A 15,020-nucleotide genomic window follows, 5' to 3' on the forward strand; every position below is an offset into this window, starting at 1 on the left:
AAACCAATGCGCGAAAGCAACATCATGTGCAATCTTAAGTACAAGCATATCACTCTAACAATATACTTAAACACGTTGCGTAAGTCAGGAGTTTGATGGAACTCTCTCCACTTAGTATATCAATATTCATTCCTTGTCCCTGAGCCAAAATCCTGGAACTCCCCACATAACAGTATTTTCAGCACCTTCATTGAATGGAATATGGTTTCAAGAAAGTAGCTGACCACTAACTGCTCAAAGACAACTAAGGATGAGCATTAAATGTCAGCCTTGCTAATGATGTTCTATATCCCAAGAATTAATTAAACAAAAAGGAAAGGAGCTATGAAATTAAATTAACAAAAATAGTCATTTCTACATGTTTTGATGTTTTTTTACAGAATGGGGTAAGGTCAATTCTGTCATTGGTACATTTATTGTATCTCTACAAAATTTCATCAGTCCTCCAACTTTACTCATTTTATGCCTGATACTAATTTACCCAGGTATATTTGATTTGGCAAACACTGCTGACATCAGAATCGTCATTAACAGAGAAAGAGATAAATCACTGTGAGCATAGCCCCAACATAGCAGCACCAACCTTCCTATGATTCTCACATAGTTATAGCCAGATTAATTTAGACCCTTCCTGGTTGAGAAAAATGGTTATTTATGAATTTGATAGAGCAACCTTTTTTCTCCATAAAATTGTTAGCTTTATTTATTTTCAGCTTTGAACATTTGAACTTTTCAGCCCCTCCGAGGCAGGATGGTGGATGGGACTGGGTGGAGGTGGGTATCTGGAATGCCCTTTCTTAACACCAGAGTATTTCTCTCCTCCCACAACACGAATGCATTGTACTCCTCATCCTGATGACCCTGCACTCACTTCTCCCATTCACTACACCTGCCAATTTCCCCCAGAATTAACCTGAAATTGCCTCAAAGGCTGTGCTTCATCGGCATCCATTCCTCAGACAGTGTTGCAATATCAACACCAACCCAATCCTCCAAATGGTACTGTTGGGGTCAGAGAATTGTTACTCATTTTATTGGCAGCAACCCCCTCAGGCAGATCTTACTTTTGAATGGAGGCAGGCATCTTGCCTCAAGCTGATTAGAAACCCTACTGGCAGAATAAGATTTAACCCATAATGTCTCCTGTGTGATATTGCTAGATCAACTGATGCGGCGAAAATAGTTATGGGGCAATGCAGGGACTGGAATTATGAGGATGAATTATGATATAGAAAGACAGATTGCTTAAACTGAAATTGAAGAGATTGAAGATTTCTGGGAAATTTGAAGATTCTGCTAGACAATTCCCCTGAGCCTTTGAAATCAGAGAATTCATGCTGCAGTTACATAAATGGCTTCTGAAGAAAAGTTAAGACTATTAAATATAGATACCACGGTGTGGAATTGGCAGAATGCAACAGGTCAGGCAGCATCAGAGGAGCAGGAAAGCTGACGTTTCGGGTCGGGACCCTTCTTCAGAAATTGGCGAGGGGGAAGGGAGCTCCAAAATAAATAGAGAGAGATGGGGTGGGGCTGGGAAAGGTAGGTGGGATGTGATAGGTGAGTGCAGGTAGGCAGTGGTGGGGATTGGTCAGTGAGGTGGGAGGAGCAGATAGGTGGGAGAGAAGATGGACAGATTGTGTCAGGTCAAGGAGGCAGGGTTGAGAGGGAGGGTTGGTCATGGGATGAGGCCAGGGGAAATTTTGAAACTAGTAAAGTCTACATTGAGAGCATTGGGCTGTAGGCTCCCAAGGTGGAATATGAGGTGCTGCTCCTCCAGTTTCTGGGTGGCGTCATTGTGACACTGGAGGAGGTCCAGGATGGACATGTCATCCAGGGATTGGGAGGGGGAGTTGAAGTGGTTCGTGACTGGAAGGTGTTGTCGTTTGTCGCGAACTGAGTGTAGGTGCTCTACAAAGCGGTCTCCAAGCCTCCGCTTGGTCTCACCAATGTAGAGGAGGCCACATCAGGAGCAGCGGATGCAGTAAACCACATTAGCGGATGTGCAGGTGAACATCTGTCTGATGTGGAAGGTTTTTTTGGTTCCTTGGATGGAGGTGAGGGTGCAGGTGTAGCACTTCCTGCGGTTGCAGGGTAAGGTGCCGGGGGTGGTGGGGCTAGTGGGATGTGTGGAGCGGACGAGGGAGTCATGGAGAGAGCGGTCCCTACGGAAGGCAGATAGGAGTGGGGAGACAACTATTTCCTTGGTTGTGGAGTCAGATTGCAGGTGGCGGAAGTGGCGGAGAATGATATGTTTAATCTGGAGGTTAGTGGGGTGATTCTGTCTTTATTTTTGTTGTGGGGAGGGGGATGTGAGGGCAGAGGTGCAAGAAATGCAAGAGATGCAGTCGAGAGCATTTTCGACCACTGAATGGGGGGATGTTGCGGTTCTTGAAATAAGAGGACATCTGGGATGTTCGGGAGTGGAATGCCCCATCTTGGGAGCAGACGCGGCGGAGGAATTGGGAGTAGGGGATCACATTCTTGCAGGAAGGTGAGTGAGAGGAGGTGTAGTCCAGGTAGCTGTGGGAGTCAGTGGGCATGAAATAGATATCAGTTTCGAAGAAGACTATTAAATACCTAGTTTAATTCTTAATTATCTATTCAACTATCTCTGCCAACTTACCTCGCACACCCCCTCCCCATCTACATGTCTCCAGACCCTGACCTGATACACCCTACCCCCTACTCTCTGGCATTCAACAATTACCACCTGCTGGACTGAACCTGACACCACCCCACAATTGCACCTCACCCCCCTACCCCCACTTTCACACTCAGACCAGGCAGCCCCTGCCTCTGGACATAATACTGCTACCCCTTCACTTCACCTCCCAGGACCCAGCTGTGTCCATGCCCCACCGACCTCCACATTCACCACCACGGCTGCAGGTCCCAAGCTCCTCCCCACTCCAATTTCAACTGTTCCCCCTCTCCCACAGCATGTACCTTCCCCTACTACTGGACCTGCCTCTTCCCTCTCCTTCTCTGCCCCCCACTGAAATAGACACAATTACCCAGCACAGACGCACACACACACACACACACAAACACACACACGCACACACACACACACACACACAAATAAACACGCACACACGCACGCACACACACACACACAAACACACACACACGCACAAACACACACACACAAACACACACAAACACACACACGCACACACAAACACACACACACACACACAAACACACACAGACACACACACACACTCCATTTTGCACTTATTTTACATTTTTAGATTTTCACTAATACTGTCAAAGTGCCTGTTTGTGTTGCTGGACAGAATACAACAACTGAATGCTGTGAAAAAGGGGGTGCCGTTTGCTTTCCCCTGACTGTTCTACCCCTCTGAGGGGCATGTCAGAATGGAAATATGGCTCTACATTATTGAAGGAGCTCTGAAAAGGATCTCCTATCAGAAACGCTGAGTTCTTACCTTTGTAACAATCTGTGTCGGATTCCCACTCTTCAGAAAATCCGACCTACTCTTCTTTGAGCTGGGGCAAAGTTTCGAGGTAAAGTAAGTGAAATCACACTGTGAGCTTCAGGAAAGGGGTCAGTAGATAAAAGGAACTCCAACTTTATGTTTTTGGCCTGGGTAACATATTATAACCTCTCTGACACCAACCAACTACTCACTTCTAGCCCATCCATTCTTTGAGATTTGGTCTCTCTCATTCTGTGTCTGTCTGACTGTTTCAATTGTGTAAGGCGAGTCAAAAGGAGCGTACTGTGTGATATATACATTAGGACAGCAGCTGTGATCCTGGACCATCAATACAGACATGAATTCACAACACCTCATAGAAAGTTATGGAATTAAATTTAATATATCTGGAAAGTTGTGAGTTATTTGTCGGAAGAAATTCCATAAGAAACTGACAGATTGTCACAAAAATCTAACTGGGACACTCATTTTCCTCAGGTAAGGGAGATTGTCAGCCCTGCTTGGCCTGACCTATATTTGAATCTACATTGTGTGATTGAAGTGGCTTATTAAGCCATTCAACTTGAAATGATCAGTCAAGGAGAAGACTCAGCAACCTCCTGAGGGCCTCTCAAAAGCAGCAATGAATGGGTAACATCAGTGGTCCTTTTATCTTGAGAACAAATTTAAAAGAAACGTGCACTGGGCCATCAACATGATTATTGGCCATAGTTATCGCAAAGTCTTTGTCCAGACTTTCAGCATCTGATCTGGTTGGTTACAAGTGATCAAACTGAGAGCCATAAATTAATCTATATGGAACAAAGTCACCAGTTGTGCAGTAAGAAAATCTTCAGAGCTGAGATGTAAAATAAAATTTTATTACACTGGAGAAGGTCAGATTTTGGTTCCCATCACCTGGCTCTGTCTTAATTCATTCAATTAATATTAGTGATCAATTTCTTCACTCTGCATTAACAAAGTGCTGGTGACATTTTATTTATAGTTACTTTTTAGGTTGGACATTTGAATCAACCTTATTGCTTACATGAAGTTTATTTGTAAGTGCTGTGCTGAGAAAGCATTGGTTTTATTTACTCAGGGGCAGTGAACTTTTGCTATGCCAATTTAATATTCATGTTTTCCCAGCAGGCATTCATCTGAATGCAGGAGAATTGTAGGTGCATTCGAGAGAAAACAGCTAATGCTGTAGAGGAAATTTAAAGATATGCCTCCCCTGGTTTCAAAATTCATTATGTTGAGAAAGTAGGAGACAGTAATTGTGAGGGGGAGAGCCCTTGGACCTGAGCTGGATCTAACATCTGGTTAGAAGTTGTCCAGATAATAAGGTATTGCCACAAGCAAGCCATTAGCCCAAGGGGCTTTTGGAGGAAAGAAGTTAAATTGTATGCAGTTAAATGGAATTTTCTTTTGACAGTCCCTCTCTGTTCACCTACTCTTTGTAAATAAAAAAGCTTAGCAACCTTGTCCCGAGAAAGTGCTTTTCAATCTGACTTCCCGGTGCCCTAGAGGAACTCTAGGAACACAATATCTTCAGAATTAGATATAGGATGGTATGGGGCTCCACATATTTACAACTCCCAACTGCACAGGATTCAGTCAACTCTGAAATAGTCACGAGCCATTTTTCAGTATGCCATGTGCATTTGTGTTAACACCAATGGTTTGCACAAATTGTTGAAATATCATAGAATCTCAAACTGTGCTTTCAACGTATGGTAAATGAAAAATAACCCGTCGGATCTGTAAAGTTGTGGTACTGGGACTCAACCTGAGGGAAAGCGCATAAACACAGGGATATTTTTCTGCATGGGCTTTCTATTTTATGAAACCAGCTGACATTGGTTGCTTCAATTCCCCAAATTTTCTCAAGATGTTTCATACAACTAACAGTGCAAAAAAAAAGAAATTTCCAGTGCAACCAAGAGCAATGCAAGTGAAAATTTTTATTTTAATTCTACTCTCTGCTTTGTTTATTTTTATTGGCGTTCAGCGTCAACCATGGTTTCAATTATTAATCTAATTTCTGAGCACAAATCCCATTCCACTCAAAGTTGTAAGTATACATTCCAGATGGTCAATTTAATGCAGTAATCAGGGCGTGCTCTGCTATCAATGGTACCAAAATCAGGATGAGATGGTAGACCATCAATGTTCTTTGTGGCAGATGTAAAACACTTCATGACACTTTTTGAAGAGGTGGAAAGTTCTCCATGTGTCGTCATTTTGTATTTTCTGGTTTATTGTATATTTAATATATCTGATTTACTTCAAAGCCAGGGAGGGATGGCACTAGTTCGAAGCCTGCAGCAGGTTTTTTTTATCATGCTTTAAAACATCTTTTAGTCTTACAAATTGTCTCCATAAAAATGCACAGCTCAGACTTCTTGTTGCTCCCTGGAAGTTCAATTCACCTAGGCTTAAATAATCAAGCGCAGTGATCAGACTAACATAATCAAACATAGATCAATTAACCCCTGAACATGATATCATAGCTGATACTTTTTCTTCAAGCAAGAGCATTTCAACAAATTGTCTGGTTATCATGTAGTTTGTGGATCACGTATGCAAACTGGTTGTTATGCTTCAAAAGCACTTCGTTGATTTAAATTTGGGGACAACCTAAGGAGATCAAAGGGACTATATACATTGTCCAAACCCCAAACAAATTACCAAATTTATATTATGGTCTAGCTAGGGATCAGTAATGTATTTTAACCATAGTCAAACCCTGGGATTCGGGGGTGAAGAGAATTACTAAATTATACCAAAAGATTGCACCATTTTCAACAAACAACAATAAACTTTACTTCTAGTGTTAGAACAGTAATATAATCTACAGAAGTGTAAAACTTAATTCTAACACCCACAATTAACATCTGGTCAATATGGGTAGTAGACTGTGTCAAAACATCTGGCAGCTCACATCAAATAGCAATTGTAATCAAGAATGATCCCATAAATTTCTCAGCAACCACCCGACCAGACATCAATGACATGTTGGTCATCAAATCTCATTAAACATTGCGAGGGATCACAGTTCTTTACCTCTGCCCATCTGTCCTTGATAATCCTTTTCAAGGGTTGCTCTGTCACAGACTGAATCAATGACTGGCTCTGGTTGATTGCTTTTTGTTGCTGAATGTATGTTCCTCTGAACTTTGAAACTACACTCCAGAACTTATTCACAGGCACATATATAGCTTTTTAATGATATTTAACATCACCAAGCTAGAACATCTGGGTTTTTCTCTGAGCTCTAATCTTGCTTCGTTTTTTTTAGGTAAAGACTGCCTATGGGCTTTTCAATCCCAACTCTTGGATGTACTGAATCATTAGTATCACACAGCTTCTTCTGTACTCTGATGGCATCCAGGACCTCCAAGAACCCACGCTAAACAGAGCGATTGATTGCTCTTTGCTCACATGATACAAAGCCCACAAAGTAGTTCAGCTTCCTTTAGCATCACAGTTAACAGCAGCATTATAGACCATGGTGTCTGCTTCTGTTCTTCTCTGTTTATTTCTGCAAATAAGTGTCACCTCCTTTCAGTGACACAGAAACTGTCCTGAGTAACCTATTGGAAACTATCAATAAGCCCCTCCTCCATTGCTGGGTAGAATTGAATTTTGACACTAGCATCTCTTGCAAATGTTTGCTCTGTAAGTGTTAACAATCATATATTGATGGCTTGCTCAGCATAAAAATTAGTTACAAATAATCAACTTCATCACAGATGCAAATAATTTCATTTTCAAATTTATTTTAAATGAAATATTATATTCTTACTTTAGCCATCTCCAATCCTTCCTAGCCTTAATCTGTAGACGATGTCTGATGACATCTTCATAAACAGATCACAACTTGTGCTGGGCCCCAATCTGGATGTTAAGGCTCAGGGAGAGATTCAAGTGCTAGAGGAGAATCATGTGTTTGATCCCTAATATTAGATGGTCTGAGTTTTGAGAATCTTTGGATGCTTTAGCTTTGAGAGAAGGTATTTTAAGGATGATCTTTTGAAAGTATGTACAATAGTCTTGGGAATTGCAAATGTGAAAGTGTCAGTTAAACTTTGTCAGTATTAGGGAAACGGTTTCAATTTGGCAAAAATAATTGACATCAGAATGTTCAACTTTAAATAAAATGTGATCAATACTTGGATTAGGCTCTAGGATGAGTCAGGGGGTTAAAACTTTAGAACTTTCTAAGTTAGATGTAGTAATGGTAAGCCGGAAGTTGAAGAATAGTATTATTCTAAGATAGCAGATTTAGGTGATCTGAATGTATTTCCATCTGTAAATATCTTGTAGTCTGAGCAATGAGCTTCAGGAGTAATAGTGTGAAGCACAACTCATGCCTCTGGTGCTCAATTCGATGTATGTCACACACTATGCAAAAGAAAAGTGCTCCCTTCTTGCACTAATGTATTTCTCAACATCTAGTATATGTACTGCACAAATTCAATAAAAAAATCAACTCACTCCCGCCTGCTATTTAATTACCAACAATCATGGCATTTCATGACAGGCAGCTTTCCTGCAGCTCTCTCTCTCTCTGACTGGGTGAAATTTCATAGAAGCATTAAAAGGCATAGCATAGATTTTGTTCTCAATCAATCTGACAGAGATGTTATTACACACTCATGGAGCAGGTAGGAATTGAACACAGGCCACTATCTCAGAGGTAGGCACATTACCTCTACATCACAAGAGCCTGTAAAGACACAACACAGATGTTTTCTCATCAACCTGTTCAGCAATGTTGTTACATATCTTTGGAGCAAGCGAGACTTAAACTGAGGTCTCCTGGCACAGAGCGACAACTAGGACTGCCCTACAAGAGCCACAGCTTAGGTAATTTCTAAGTAACCTATTCAGGGATATTATTCCACATCTGAAGCTACAACTAGGGACTCTATAACTGCACACAAAAGCCACACAGGCACAGCTTAGAAAGAGACTATCTAACACAAAACACCTGCAGTAACTCTTTGAAAGATTAGTCGCACTGAGTCTGACACACTCACTGTTTGATCCTAACCTTCTATGTTATGTCTGTCAAAACATCTTCTAAAGCCACCTCTGATTTCTGCCTCCATCACCTTATCAGTTAGTGAATTCCAGATTTTGACAACTTACTAACTGATAAATGGGTTTTTCTTCATGTCCTCTCCAGATCTTTTATCAACTATTTTAAAGCCAAACTTCTTGTTATAGATTGTTAGAATTTGGTGACTGAAATTAGCTTTTTTTATAATTCAGGCGATCATTTGAGTCCGAGAATATTCAAAATTGTAGCACACGGGGTTGAGTTTGATGCACATATGAAGCCCAGTCAATTCTGAAATTCATGCTTGTGAGGTGAATTTATGCAAATACGTATCCTTTGACGTACACAGGGACTGGTAACAGATAAAGATTCTTACAGTACACTGTCTCAATGCTTAGTGTGCATTTTGCACTATTGTAAAACTACTTTACAAAATTACTTTACAAAAGTACCGTGATAATGATATCATGCACATTGGAAGCTTAAGTTATGAACATATGATTAGGGGTAGGCTTAGACCAATCAGCCCTTCAAAGCTGCCCCTTCATTCAATAAAATCATGGTGAATCTGATTCCTCAGCATACCCCTCTACCTTAAAAATATTCAAAGATTCTGTTTCTACCTACTTTTCAGGAAATGAGTTCCAAAGACACTCAGACCTTCTGTGAGAAAAGAAATCTTATCTGTGTCTTAATGGGTGATCCTTTATTTATAAACAGTGTAGTCAAGTTTTAGATTTTCCACACAAGAGATAACATTCATTCTGCATCCATCCTTTCAAGATCCCATCAGGATCTTATGTGTTTCAATAAAATTGCCACCCATTCTTCTTCAATCCAGTGAATACAAGCCTTGCTTATCCAAAATTTCCTCACGATTGTAGAATCTCTACAGTGAAGAAAGATGCTTTTCAGTCCGTTGAGTCTGCACAGACCCTCCAAAGAGCATGAAATGATGCTTTAATATTCAATGTCTAGTATTTGGCCAAATTTATCTTTTTTTGACTTTTAAGCTGTGATTGTGTGCAAGTACATGTGTTGCATTTTAGGACTGTTAATAACAGTGTCTTGTTTTTGCCCAGGTCAGTTACTGAAAATAAACTTGACCTCTGCTCAAGTGAACCTGTCTGTAATCCTTTACAACTGGAATATAAACATTTAAATGTATGCACTGAGTTAGTAAGCCAATCTTTCACATTTTAAATACACATGTTATAGTCATATGAGGAAGAATAAAAGACTGGAATGCTATTCTGCCCCTCCTCACCTGGTCACAACACCATTTTAGAGAAGCAAGGGAATCCTCCCTTCTATTGATCATTCAACATCTCAAAAACAGATTATCTAGTAACACCAGGCTAGTTTTGGGAACATGTCGAGGGCAAATTGGCTATCATATTTGCAATATTGCAACAGTGAACACATTTTGAAATCACCAGATTGACCTAAAAGAGTTTGGGGTATTCTGTTATCTTTTGAACAGCTCTACATGAATGAAAATTCACAATGCAATGAAAATTCTATGTGAAAGGAAAAATCCTGGAATCGAATGAAATAAACAGAATTTCATTTATTCTATCACATGACCAACACTGTAAAGCTTTTTTTGTTGTCAGTTGGGTACTTGCCAACTTTTGTGACTTTTCTTGTTGGTGTTTGCAAATTTCCAAGTGATTAAAGTGAGCTGCAAACTGTAGTGTAGGCTAAACCAATGGCAGATAAAGAGTCAAAGTATGGATTTCCACTCCTTGGGAAAGAAAAGGGGCACCACACATCAGGCCGGTTCTCTCTCAAGCATTTTCAAGGATTATTTACGGAGGACTCAGCCTGGGAGTTTGCAGAAACGGTGACACATGGAGAAACTGTACATAATGCAGGAGTATATCATCCAGGGAAACACATCCACATTGCATCTCAAAACACAGTGAGGTACAGTTTCCATTTCAGGCACAATCAGTGACTGTGCTCAAAATTGTACCCAAAATGTTACCTTTTTCTGACCCCCACAACTGAGTTTCTATGCAAATTCATTTGCATGTCACAAAATTTAAAATCTGCTGTGAAGTAACATTATCAGTAGCAATTTGAAAGGGAATTTGCTGGAAGAAATTCTTTAAAAGTTAGCTCTTGATATAGGTAACTTGGCAAAGTCTGATTAAAATGACTGAAAATGGGTTTCATCACAAAAGTAAGCATTTTACATCAATGTCAACCAACAAGCAATGTTTAATCAAATGTTAAATTACTGAAGAAATGTACAGAATAATTTTCTCGTTAGATTGAGGAACAGTAATTTGTTCTTTCTTAACTTTAGAAATAAATTATTCCAAACCTATGTTCATACACTCAAATGATCAAGATTAACTTTTGATCCACACTGTCAAAGACCAAGAAACAAGTACTATTAGCAAAAACACCCAAGGTGATTCAGTGCTGGGGTTGCAGCTTGCTTGTAGGTTTGTTTTAAATCAAGGCCAAAAGAATGCTGAAACTTAATTTGCACTGAATATAATTTATGAGTGGAGTCTTCTAGAGTTCTGACTGAAATGGGATGTGGCAAGATTTGTGGCTGAATCAGAGGAGAAGTCAGGTGATGTTTCAATTTTGGAAGTATCTCACTCCACCTTTTAGGCTGTTCACAAACAGAATTGTGAATTTCTCTCTAGGCAGCAATGAGGTCTCTGTTAAGGTCGATTATTGTTCATTAAAAACTGTGTTGATGGCCCAACTCACTTCATTGATGTTGAACTTCCTACTTTATTAAATGCTGAACAAGCTAGACATTGACTGAACCCAACACAGAATTCAATATTTGGCGACTTCACCTTGCTACTTACTCTGAAGGACCTTTACGTTTCTGGGCATCTCAGGGCATGATCCACAGGCACCAGCCACATGCACCCCTCAACAATTCACATTGGAATCTAATATCTGCCAAGCCCTTCATGATCATCATAGCATATCTCCAACATATTTGCAGGCCATTCACAGGTCTCGGACCTTTACTGCAGGGAGTTCCAGCAACTAGCATTGAAAAACTGCACCTAGGACACTTTGCACACATAGACATATGCCCAGCTCACAGATTGGACCAGACTACATCTCAGGGCTGCTCATTTGCTGTCTTAGCACTCCCTGAGTGCTTTCTTGCATGATTGCAGTATCCATTCCTTGACTTGCCACGCCATGTTGTTCCTGCTTGCATGCTAGTTCTTCAGCCGCAGCCAAAGGCTCTCAGAATTGCATTATTCCTGTGTTCTTTCACACAGACACACAGACAGGTTGCTTGTCATGCTGGTTAGTAGGGATCTGTCTGGGGCTATGGTGAGGGAATATATTGGTGTCCAGCGGTACCAACATCAATAGCATAAACCAGCTACCTGTGTGGCAAACACACTGTACATATTTTCAGCCAAATGGCCATTTTGGAAAGTGGATGATGTTTAGACCTCAATCCAGTAAAGAAATGTCTGCTATCCATTAGGGGGTCCCAGTACCATCAATCGTGGTCACAATCCACACATAATCAAAGGCAAATGCTTTTCTTTTATACCTCATCACTGAATAATTTTAATGGCTTTACCATAGATCTAACATAGTATTAGTCATAACCAAGGCTCAGATTTGAACCCACTTTCTTCAAACATTGATTCATTACTTATGTTTAAAATAATAGTTTACCAATTCAAAGGAAACCATGTTAAGCGAAGTCCTTCAGAGGACTGAAAATTCAATAACACAATTTACAATTCATTTGTCAAGCTATCTTGTCCCCTGAATGTTTGTCTATGTTCAACAGTGAGATGCTCACTAAGTGAACAGACAGTGGTGAGTTAGTTGTCAATTTGGGAGCACTAAAATTTGTACTAGCCATTACAGTGTAGAGAAGCAATTTATCAGTTCTATGGTTTAAGTAAATGAAAACAGAGCTATGAACTACTGCCAAAATTAACAAAAATGAAAATCATTGTTGTATACTTTTGTTGGCAACTTCCATCATACACAAATAAATTATGCCATAGCCGTCAAAGATTGCAGAAGTAAAATAAAAATTCTTACCAAACGGTTAGGCTGACTAGCCTTTCCTTGGCCATTCAACATTGTTTGATTTTGCTGGTTGAGTTCTAGCAATATTCAAAGATAAATTATACAGTAAAACTTCAATTATCCCACATGGTTTTTCTAATTAAGCCAAAATAACAGTTAATGAGAAGTTTATTTTTATTGATGGAATATAGTGTAATACTTGTAGCATCAAGTTTCAAGAATTAAAGTACAGTATATTAAAACATATAACATAATATGCAGGTACATAGAAATTGAGATGTAAAGTACAGTATTCCTTATATTTTAATCATTCTTTTGAGATTCAGAAACTATTTGGGAAAATTCACTCAAGGGATAGATCATGTACAGCAATGGCTTTACTCTAATTAAGGCATTTGTTGAGTAGCTTCCTTCAACAACTGTATTTTATTCAGAACTTATGCTGAACTTCAGCAAGTATTCATTTTGTAGATTTGATGAGCCAATATTATATTATTTGATTAAATTCTTCTGATTCTTACTGTTTTTGGTACAGTTATAAATGTCCATTTCCCATTTTAATGTCACCACAACATTTTGCATTCTCACCTTGTTTTTTTTTGTCTTTGGTTGGTTGGATGCCAGAGTTCAACAAAGGGTTTATAACTAAAAAATAATGCACAACGCAACTCTGTATGAACAAATTACAACGCAGGTTGCCAACAAAATAGGTTATGAGAGTCTCTCCTGGAAACATGGCGAGCTATACTCAGGTAACCTGACAGTTCCTACTGTCTCTGAAGCATTTGGGAATCTTCAGGTTCCAGATAACGCCTAAGTGGGTTAAGGTTGTACAATGATGATTTACATTAGATTGTATCATAAATTTCAGTTCAAAGAGTATTCCAGTTGATACAGTCCAGGATGGTACAAGGTTTACTGAGCACATATAATAAATAAACCATCAGGGCTTTAGAAGTGACTGTTATCTGTATGTTGCTCTTTAAGACCAACAGCCATTTTCTCCACCAAGGGAGAACCACATTGCATGATGATCATTTCACAAGATCGTAAGTCAATGAATTAAAAAAAAAGTCCATCCTATCCATTAAGTAAATTCTATCCAGAGGCTAGAATGGAGGATTCCTCCAGTTAGATCCATTGTTTATTGTGCACCTATTACCATTCTTCATTTAAAAAGTATCATGTCACTGCCACTGAAATAAATATCAAGCAGCCTTACATAAATTTCTAAAAGTTGGGGCAAGGTGGATGGAGTTATTTGTCTGTGCATGCTCCTGATATAGGGCATGACTCTAATGTTAACTATTAACTTATTTCCTTATTTTTCTACTTATTCTATGAAGGTAGTACTTAACTTTTTATCTCTGTTTCTGTTACTATTTTGTACTGAAGTTTTTTTGTACCTAGGTACCTTTGTACCTAAGATGGCTTCACGTGTGGCAATATTATACACTTAGAACATAAGAACATAAGAACTAGGAGCAGGAGTAGGCCATCTGGCCCTTCAAGCCTGCTCCGCCATTCAATAAGATCATGGCTGATCTTTTTGTGGACTCAGATCCACTTACCCGCGTTCTCACCGTAACCCTTAATTCCTTTATTGTTCAAAAAAAACTACCTTTTTTTTTAAAAACGTTTACTGAAGTAGCGTTAACTACTTCACTGAGCAAGGAATTCCATAGATTAACAACCCTCTGGGTGAAGAAATTCCTTCTCAATTCAGTCCTAAATCTGTTCCCTCTAATCTTGAAGCTATGCCCTCTTGTCCTAGCTTCACCTGCCAGTGGAAACATCCTCTCTACTTCTATCTTATCTATTCCCTTCATAATTTTATATGTTTCTATAAGATCCCCCCTCAATCTTCTGAATTCCAATGAATATAATCCCAACCTATTCAGTATCTCCTCATGAGCCAACCCCCTCAACTCCGGAATCAACCTAGTGAACCTCCTTTGCACCCCCTCCAGTGCCAATACATCCTTTCTCAAGTAAGGAGACCAAAACTGCACACAGTACTCCAGGTGTGGCCTCACCAGCACCTTGTACAGCTGCAACATAACCTCTCTGCTTTTAATCTCAATCCCTTTAGCAATGAAGGACAAAATTCCATTTGCCTTCCTAATTACTTGTTGTACCTGCAGACCTACCTTCTGCAATTCATGCACAAGGACACCCAGGTCCCTCTGCATAGCCGCATGCTGCAACTTTTTACCATTCAAGTAATAATCCTTTTTACTATTACTCCTACCAAAATGTATGACTTCACATTTACTTACATTGTATTCCATCTGCCAGACCTTTGCCCACTCACTCAATGTATCTATGTTCCTCTGCAAAGTTTCACAGTCCTCTGCACACTTTGCTTTGCCACTCATCTTAGTGTCATCTGCAAACTTTGACACCCTACACGTGGTCCCCAACTCCAAATCATCTATATAAATTGTAAATAATTG

Source organism: Rhincodon typus, chromosome 2 (assembly GCF_021869965.1).
Source record: "Rhincodon typus isolate 14 chromosome 2, sRhiTyp1.1, whole genome shotgun sequence".
Lineage (NCBI taxonomy): Eukaryota > Metazoa > Chordata > Chondrichthyes > Orectolobiformes > Rhincodontidae > Rhincodon > Rhincodon typus.